Source organism: Morone saxatilis, unplaced genomic scaffold (assembly GCF_004916995.1).
Source record: "Morone saxatilis isolate NCDOM2014 unplaced genomic scaffold, NCSU_SB_2.0 Contig24, whole genome shotgun sequence".
Taxonomy (NCBI): Eukaryota; Metazoa; Chordata; class Actinopteri; family Moronidae; genus Morone; species Morone saxatilis.
The window spans coordinates 15,990,142-15,999,938 of NW_023339807.1; the positions used below are offsets into that span (position 1 = coordinate 15,990,142).

The following is a 9,797-nucleotide window of genomic DNA, read 5'->3' on the forward strand; positions in this document are numbered from 1 at the left end:
AATGCTTTCACACATGCGAATCACTTTTGTAAGTATAGTGTAATTTCATCCTCAAAGACGTATGTGTGTTTGTGTGTGTGAGTGTGTATGTGGGCTTTCCCAAACATTACTGACTGTTGGAGCACTTCTATTCCGAAGAAGTCAAAGTAGGAAGCGGTTGGTTTCTATCATTCTCTTACAAGAACCCCCACTCCACCCCTAATTACATCTGATGCATCATGTGATTGCCTGTCTCTGTCTGTGTGTCTGTGTCTGGGTGTGTCCTGTGTCTGGTGTGTGTGGTGGTGGTTGTGTGTGTGTGGTGTGTGTGTGTGGGTGGGAGGGTGTTTATCCACATGCACTATAGCTAGCCTATTTTACAAAAGAAAAAAGAACATGTGCCTTAATTAGTCAGCACTTTGTGTTTTCTTTATCAGATCATCACGTCCCACATCTTTGCTCGCATACTTGGTGAATACCTGACTCATAGCCCCCCTCTGGGATGAATAATGCTCAAATTAAATCAGGTTCTGTGCCTTTTTCCCTCAGGTGTGTGACCTCTGCTGACCTCTGAGCAAAGAACCAAAAGAGGAGGGGGGGACAAGCAAGAGGCAGAAGAAAGCAGGCACCATCTTCTCCTGGGTTTATGGACTGGAGGTAGGACTCTGCCATATATTACTGTGTGTACAATATATTAGCATCAGTCCCAACATCAGTCACTGTCTCTTTCAAACACTTTTATTTACGCTGTCAGCCATTTTGGTAAGCACCCTGCTTTCTCAAAAGATCTTAGATGTAGATTAGATCTTACTGGTTTAGTATCTTTCAAACGAAGTAGTTGGTACAAAGTGTTCTACAAAGACGTATAAAGGCAAAGGTGTTAATACCATGTGACTGTGTGAAGAATAATAAAAGAGCTTAAGATAGAAGTTCAAATCCTTCCTACTTTGTCACCTCTGCAGCCGGCCAGTGGCTGCATGAAGGAGGTAGATTGTAGGATTAAACGTTTCAGGAAGCTACAATAACTCTTGGATGCAGATCCCTTAACACCCAAAAGCTTGCTTTGAACAAACAAGTGCTTTTTGTTTGAATTATGTACATCTTTAAGATACCTTTGGGAAACAGGTTCCATTCAAACAAACAAATGCAGAGTGACTGCGTGGAGATGATTGGTCACAAAATGTTTCTTTAACCTTCAAATATACTTATACTGATAGCTGAGGGATTACAGCACACACTACATCCATCACTGGTTTGGTTCCAGCCGGCAACCTTGCCTGTGATCTGCTTCCTCACAACAAAAACCATGTCATCTTTAAGATTTATGTTACATTTATGTTAATTAGCACCTCCTGAAGGCACAAAAATAAATCTGTGAACAAGCAGAAACCCTTAACTGTCTGCACGTTCAAACTACAGCAAATATGTCATATTGTCATATTAGTGTCATATTTTGTGAAGTTGTTTCAGCTTGTTGTTGCTGCTGGTGTGCAGTAAAAATGGCACTGATCAGCTGGATAATGTGAAAATAATCTTACTGAAGAGATGAAGTTAGCCGTCATTGGTGTTTTCAGCATCATCAAAAAAACCTAATCAATATTTATACAGAATAACGGGCATTTTTAAGCACTGTTTTTAGTGTTTTAACATACTCCACCATACAGATAAATTAAAAAGCAATATTCATTAATAATGCTACAGATTTCAGCTTTAAAACGACAGAAAACCTACCTTCATTCCCCCTCTCACACCGAGCTGCACGCACACATTGTTACAGATCAAAACAAGTTAAATCAATTCCTAAATGATTCTAAATGGACTGAGATCATTCGAGTTTATTGAGTTCAGCCCACCCTGTATCTCAGTAAATAAACTACAAGATCTTACTTAGAAAAGAGCCTGACTAATTTCCCTGATACAAATCATCCAGAGCGGCCAAATCTGTATCCGTTTCATTCGCTCTGTCACACATATTTTGCTCCTCTGTCACAGTTTACACCACAAACACTTTGCTGTGGGGGTCAGAACTCATTGAACACTGTTGTGTTTTATAGGATGGCCTCGGAAAAATACGAGCTGAATAAAATCGTCAAGCAGTTAAATATTTTATGGACAACCTGGAAGTTAACTCCTCTGTAGTTTGCTGGCTACATTCGCTCTATAATTGCAATCAGCTATTAAAGATGGCCCGGGAATGATGCCAAAAATAAACTCGTGTTTAAAACGGGTTTATGATATTTATAGGTTTTTGGTATGTGAGCACAACAAAGCAGCACTGCTTCTGAGAAGCTTTAAAGGCTTGTTGGTATTAGTTTAAGAGTAGGCTAAACCACAAATGGACATATTGCTCCAATGGCAGCAACATTAACAGCCTCTTTAGCTTCAGGCTAATGTTGTGCTAACTATCTTAAAAACCTGCATTTAAAATACAACTGGACAAAAATCTGGATGTGACAGATATTAAACTGTAAAAATATTCACGTAACTTATACTTTAGCCTACTTTGTGTACTCTATTAGTACTTTTTGTAATTTATTAGGCAACACAACAGCTTAAATAGTTACAAACAGCTAATGTATTGGTTTGTTTTACCTCATAAATAATTAATAAAGAATATTACTGCAGGATTCTCATGCACAGACCTTTTTCAGGCTATAAATACCATTCAAATTATTGTTCAATCAAGAGTCTGTGGCTTAAAAAAGTTCATTTATCTCCAGGTTTAGGATTAAAACAGAACCACACAGCAAAAAACTACAAAGCAAACAAGGAATACATAGTTTTGATATCCTTTCTTTAAATGATCATGATCTTACTGTACCCTAAAGTAAAAACTTTACACAACCCACTTATATATATCTAGATAATTGAAGTCTAAAATGTGAATGTGTATATATTTTTTAATGTGATGAAGTCGTTTGTAGAGTAGTATAAAGAGCATCTCCGACCCCACTTTATCCATTGTTTTTAGTTTTATTAACACACTCCAGCATACAGATGAATTTAAACATGATACATTAATTAAAACGTGGCTGATTTCAGCTGTAAAACAACTACAAATCCCTTCCTGATTACTGCTGATCGTCGTTAGAGGCAACACAGAAACGTCTTCCCTGCTAACCTGTATTTTAAAATACACAAATTATATGAATGATAGAGTATCGTGTTTGAGCATGAAAAAGGATTATATGTTACAAATAGTTATTAACACTCGTATTTCATTTGAGTTGAGCGTGAATTTTTTTGACTTCGATGTGTGTGTGTGTGCGCGTGTTTGTGGTGGGCAAGTTGGTGTGACAGATCATGTGACCTTGGCTTTGCTGGAGTATGACTGGTGACAACCATGTGTCCGTGAAGTGGTGGGTAGGGGGAAGTGAACTCGAGTGGTCTGTCAGGCGAGGAAAACACACGCCAACACATATATATACATGCATGCACACAGTTCCAGGAAATGCTCTAATTAGGGCATGTGAGCCCATATAAATTCCCCCTTTTCATACATGGGTCTTTCAGTTTCATGCAAACGACGAGCGCAACTGAGTGGGAGGAAGGTGGGGAGAGAGAGACAGGACGGGGGAGGGAGAATGGGAGATGAAAGAAGTAAATGTTTTTCTCTTCTGGTCCTAATATTTGAAGGTGTCTTGCCTTTTTTCTCAGGGATTTTATCGACTTCGCCCCACTGCAAAAAGAATTCAGAGAAAATATCTTGATTCCCTAATCTTACTTTGAGTTTTGTTCATGAAAGCACAAGGAGAAATTATGCCTCTGCAGTCTTTTGCCACCTAGTGCAAGAAATGGGGCAAAGAATATGTTGACTTTGATGAAGTCACGCCGCTTGTTTCACTGCTGTAACTTATTAGTTTTAAAAATGCACGAAAACCATGACCATAGCCCTTTGACCTCTGTACAAATTCAACATTTTCACCATATATGGCGGTTGCTTCTCCACATTGAGGCAATAATGGCACAGGGGTGATTACACGGTGTCCGTAATCCAGTCTGCTGCTACTACAGTTGAGTCTTGCCCCTACTCGATCTGTGTCAATAGAGGAAGTTCTGTATCTGCCATTTCCTCTTTTCAGTCATGAGTTTCTGTAGCATTTGACAGCCCTCCCTCGCTCTCGACCACCAGCCTCGCAGCCCACGCCACCCAGTGTTAGCCAATCAGCAGGTGGCCGTGACTCTTCTTTTTCTTGTAAAGAGTCAGAAGACAGAAAGAAAAAAAAAAAAAAACAGGCTTGAGAAAAAGCTACAGGCTGAAGGAGTGATCATGATTCAGCTCTTCTAGTAACAGTGCAATTGTTTCTGTACACATTGAGCGGGCGGTTATCATAAATAGGTACAGTGAGACAACACTTCAGGGAAAGTGAGAATAAACACCCAAACATAAGCGAAGGGAGTTATTGTTGCTGAAAGTGACCCCTTTCATGTGTGATGTTCAAAGGGGAACTCCAGCAGCAAATGGAGGCTTTTATTCCAAAATGCAGCGTACCATCCCTTTTGGAAAAATAAAATCACTTTTGTTCTTTTAATGTTTCAAACACAAACATTATTATTGTTGCAGAAAGGACATATGACACATCAGATTGTTGGTGTTTTGAACATCTTACTTTCGGACCAAACTTTTATCTTTTCTACCTTCAATTCTCCCTCAAGCACCAGCATCCATCCTTCTGCTATAAAGAAGTTATCAGTTAGTTTAACCTCGTGTCTGTCATCTTTTTTTTTTACACTTACACAGTTGTGTGTATAGTTCCTGACTTTTTTTCGACACCACAGCAGTGACGGGTTGTTCACAGGTCAGCTGGACCGCAGGTCAAGTCCTGCCCTGAAGTTATTCTGAAGTTCTGATATAATTCATGGATTACAGTTACAGTAAAAACAAACAGTCTCCTCCCTTCCCTCTATCGCTACCATGCAGTTAAGCTGATTTGTGAGGAAGGTGACACATCTCTCACTCATGTCCTCCTCTTGTCTTTTTATTTCTCACTGCTTCTGAAAACCTTTTTTTCTGGGGTTTTTCTTTTTTTGCTTAATCTCTCTGAGTTTTTGCTTGATTTCTGTGTCAGTTTGTCTTCCATTTATCTCTCCATCTGCTCTAGTGGTCGACCATCTTTACTGAGCACAGGAAGAGGAAACTGATCAGGATCAGTTAGCTTTGCGACATTTTTCTGTGTGTGTGTTTGTCCAGCGCTTTTGCAACATCTTCCTCTTAAAAGGGAGGTCATTTGTGTGGAAGAGCAGCAGTTGTTGAGACCCTCCCAGCGATTTGGCAACTTGTAATCGACAGACACACGCACAGTAACAGTATTAAGTGTTTGTGTTTTTTAAGCCCATGCTCTTATAAACAGATAATGTGCTAACTAAAAAACAAAAACTGATTTTGTTGTTTTTCTCCTGTTTTTTCCACGCAGTCATTCACACGCCAGTACACCCACAGTAATCTACACATGCATACGCAGACATTCATACATTTACAGTGTCAGTGGGGAAAGAAAAACTTAAATAACCCTGGTGTTCAAGCTACTTTAGTGAAGTTTATCATTTTAAATATCTGTAGAGTTGTAGGTTGATTTTTGCAGCTGCAGTTTGGGGTGTTTTTGTGTTGGACTGCATTCTACTACTACTACTACTACTACTACTACTTAAACAAAATTCAACATTTGTATTTTAAATGTAACATTATAAGCATCACAAAGGGATTTATAGTAATAAAGAGCTGTTGAGTTGATGCTTTTATATTGTCCAAATGTAGGGAGATGCACAAATGCATTTATCTGAGGAAAATATTTGACTGCTTAAAAAAAAAAATCAGTTTATGGGTCCAATCCATTTATATTATTTTATCATTATTAATTACCACATATTATTTAAATTTCAAACATTCAGCAAACATTTGCAGAAAATGGCAACAGTTCAGTATGAAAAATCCTTAATATCATACAGTTTTTAATGCAAACTTAACAATAAATAAATAATAAATAATTTTTTAATAAATAAATAAATAAGAAAACATAAAAGAAATGAGATTCTTCTTTGCACCTACTGAAAGGTACATAACACACACACACACACACACACACACACACAGTATTGCCTTTAATATCACCAATATCATACAAAGTATGTTAAAGGGACAGAGGATCTAAATATTTCATTGTTTTGTCTATTTGACAAAAAGTATATCGATCCTCCAAATTTGTAAAGCAGATAATTATAAATGTATTTAAAATACAAATTATATCTTATTATTGGTTCTTATCAGGAGTCTGATATTGGCCTCCATGGAAAGTCTGACTATAAAGTTTCCATTGAATATTTCTACTGTCTGCTGTAATATAAATATTCTCCAACGTAATCTTTAAGAAATTACTTCATCAAGAGACGTACATACAAAGGAGTAATTTTGTTTTCTCTCCATGTACATGCTCGGTGTAAAATAACCACTCTGGATAATGATTTTGACACGTGTTACTGCGCTTGGTGCTCTACTCCACGATTAACCCCTACATAGTTGTACCACGGACCGAGATGTGACCGAGAACACCCGCGCTGAGTTACAGCAAGTACACGGATAAATTACTGTAGTATCGTTTGACTGTAATGATATTTTATGACCCGCTGTTTTCATTACCGTTTTTCAAATGCATTGTAATCAGTTGTCGTACTCAGAGGAAACCTCAGCTTCATCAACTCAAATGAGCTCATCCGACCTATAAACGTCATTAAAACCGCACATACAGAAATAAAGTTTCTCTCCTGCTCTTGCATATTAATCGACGCAGGGTTCAGTATGTAATACGCCCACACACCTTGAAGCTCCAGTGTTCACACACACAGTTGTGGAGTGTTTTGGGGGTAGAAACTGCTGACCAGATAAAGAGCAAAGAGAGAAGAAGAGTGAAGTGTGAAACCACTCTGTCAGCATGCCTCCTCTCTCACATCTGTGTGTGTTCTCCATCTTAGGGTGAAACTCCCTTTTGGTGATGCTAATGATAGAGGTGGCTGCTACCACATCTCTCCCTCAGACATCTGCACACACACACACACACCTGCAAGGACTTTCTTGCTACTTCCTGTGGCTGCGTGCATGTGTTCACCTCTTGCTTAATCGCTCTGTTTATCTCCCAGTCGTCATGTCACTGCTCCTCTCCCTTCTCTTCTTCTGTCTCCCCCTTCCTCTCCCCTTGTAACTCAACTCGGTCTACTCTTATTTCATGTCTCGGTAACACAGATTGTTCGGGGCCGGGACTAGATTTTCCTGTCTTAAGCTCCCCTCTTCTCTGCTTTATCTTTCAGAGCATCTCAACACCCACTCCCCATTCACTCACTCTCATGTGTTTCTCCTCCCCCATACCCTCCTTTTTCTTGTGTGATTTCTAAGAACATATGTGTTTTTAGAAAACATACCTCCCTCATGTTCCTTTTGTTGTCTCTTCTCAAATCTCATACTGTTTTCCTCTTTCCAACCTCAGATTGATTTCTTTTCCTGCTCCTGTTGCTCTCTCATCCTTACACAGTGCAAAGATGGCAGAAATGTGGCACATTACACTCATTTCAGAAAAAATAAGCGCTAAAAATACACCACTTTGTTTTCATTTTTATGGGGAAATAATTTTTGGTATTATATTGAATCACTAGTTTCACTCTTCAGAGTCAAAAAGGTGTAAAGAAAATTGCCAAATTACTTTTACTTTTTGCAAAACAGTGTACAAGACCCATCCTCCATTTTTAGAAATCTTCAAACATGACAAAATTGACAAAAACATCCTGCTGGGTTTAATTTTAGTTGTAATATCCAGGTTGAAAAAACAAAAGATGAGAGATTGATTGTATGTTGGGTAGCACACAGGCAAGACTGTATGTCAATATAACCAATATTACATAAAGAAGTAGAATTAGACTTTATGCATATGTTGGTGTGTTCTTTATACTATAGTTATAGTTTTCTTAAATTAGATTATTAAAAAAATGCAATATAATGTCTTGCTTAAAGTATCACAATATATTTAATTGTAAACCCTGTATTGTTATATGCATCGTATCACCAGATTCTTGCCAATACAAAGCCATAATATTATGTAGGAATTTGGGCCAAAATTTCTGTATTTTCCTGGTTTTAAGTTACAATAAAATATTATTGTTCTATGCACCTATTTAACTGTTCAAGTAGAGTAAATTTACGTAAATTGTCTTGTGAGCAAATTACCTCAATATTCATCTCCCCAAATATTCTTAATGAGCAACTTAAGGCGTTTATTTAAAAATATTTGATGTCGGTGTTGCAGAGCCGTTACAAAGAAAGATTCATTTCTGTAAAAACACCATTTTATTTACATTTACTTCTGGTTAGAAGTTGGTGGATATGACAGGGCAGAGCATAATATGTACACCCAAATGTCTTGTCCCATGCGTTGATAAGCTGATAATCCTCCAGCAGATTCACGCTGGTGTTCAGGTCTCACATGCAAACTGGCTGCTGTTGTAGCTCACAGTGGAGTGTTTGTGGTGTGGTAGGGCGAGGGGATAAGGGCCTCTGCTCTGCCAGCCAAATGAATAATGTAATGTGTTCTTGGAACTAAGACCACAATGTGCGCATGCGTCCACACACACACACACACACACACACCATAATAACCCAGTTACAGTAAGGACAGAGGAGGGCTTGGCTGCAGTGTCTTGAATAAAAGAACAAACTTGTGCTGAGTAACCTCAGCTCACTGGACTTCTCTTTTTTTTGTAATTCCTCCTAACGTCCAGTCATGGCACGGTGCAATAATTCTAATTATCATGACGTGTCTCAAGTCTTGTCTTTGACAAATTCAAATGCTGATTCAAATTCTCCCTGGTTGCGTCTGTTTTTATATCTCCTGGTGGGATGCAAATGTTCAGTCCGGAGGGAACTGTCGGGACACAGGGCGGGTGGTTCTTGTGTTTTATCTCTGGGCACAGATGAGCTGTATTATTAGAAGACCTGGATGTGTCAGCCTTTTGTGTAGCCAGTGTTCTTGTGTGATTTTTGGGTGTATTTGTTGCCTAAATGTGAAAGGGTTGCACTCACATAGTCCTGAGAGAGTGCTCTGCTGGGCTGAGTGCAGCTTTGGTTTGGCAGACGTACGTGCACTCATCTCTTCTCATCCCCCCCATTTCCTCCTCCCCTACTCTTCCTCAGAGAAGGTGTCCCAGTACCACACTCCACTCACTACCCCAAATAAGTGAGGTGTAAAGAGGGTGAAAACTTTTGTCTTTCTTAACCCTTAAAATATCTGTCACACAGAGAAGAAAAGTGGTGAGAGGAAGACGAGTGTGTGGCGGAGAAACGGTATGAGCTTGAATCTTACTTTCCATGTGTTTGGCCGCTTTGTTGTTTTCCTGGCGCAATGGTAGTTTAGCATCATAATTTGTTATTTGTGGTTATGAATAACCTCTCAAATACTGGGTTTTTATCTGAATGAAAACAGAGATGGTGATGTGTGTGTGTGTTACTGTGTCAGTGTGTGCATGTAGTGTTTCATGTGCCCCTATGTGTGAGCATTTTACTGTAATAAGTACATTTTATAATGTATTTGAGCTTCTACAATGTTTAGAAATGTATCCCCAAACAGGCATTTTTTAACAAAACATTCAAAAAACCTAAAATTGTTGCTAAATTTTTTTAGGTTTGCTTTGTCACTCACTTACTTTCACATTCAACTTTAATGTATGATATTGTTAAAGTCTGAGAACTATCCATACTTTTTGGTTATTTAAGTACTGAGGAGACAACATGCAACCAACCATACATGCTCACATTAACGAACACACACGCGCACACACAC

The 9,797-nt window shown here is 38.7% G+C and overlaps 1 protein-coding gene across 1 annotated transcript in view; it reads left to right on the forward strand.

Moving 5' to 3' along the window:
• Nucleotides 1-9,797, forward strand: part of zbtb7b (zinc finger and BTB domain containing 7B) — a 19,085-nt gene that overhangs the window by 288 nt on the left and 9,000 nt on the right. Inside the window, exon 2 of the mRNA XM_035672066.1 lies at nt 529-636. The gene's annotated coding sequence lies outside the window, so the exon portion shown is untranslated. The remainder of the gene's footprint in view (nt 1-528; nt 637-9,797) is intronic.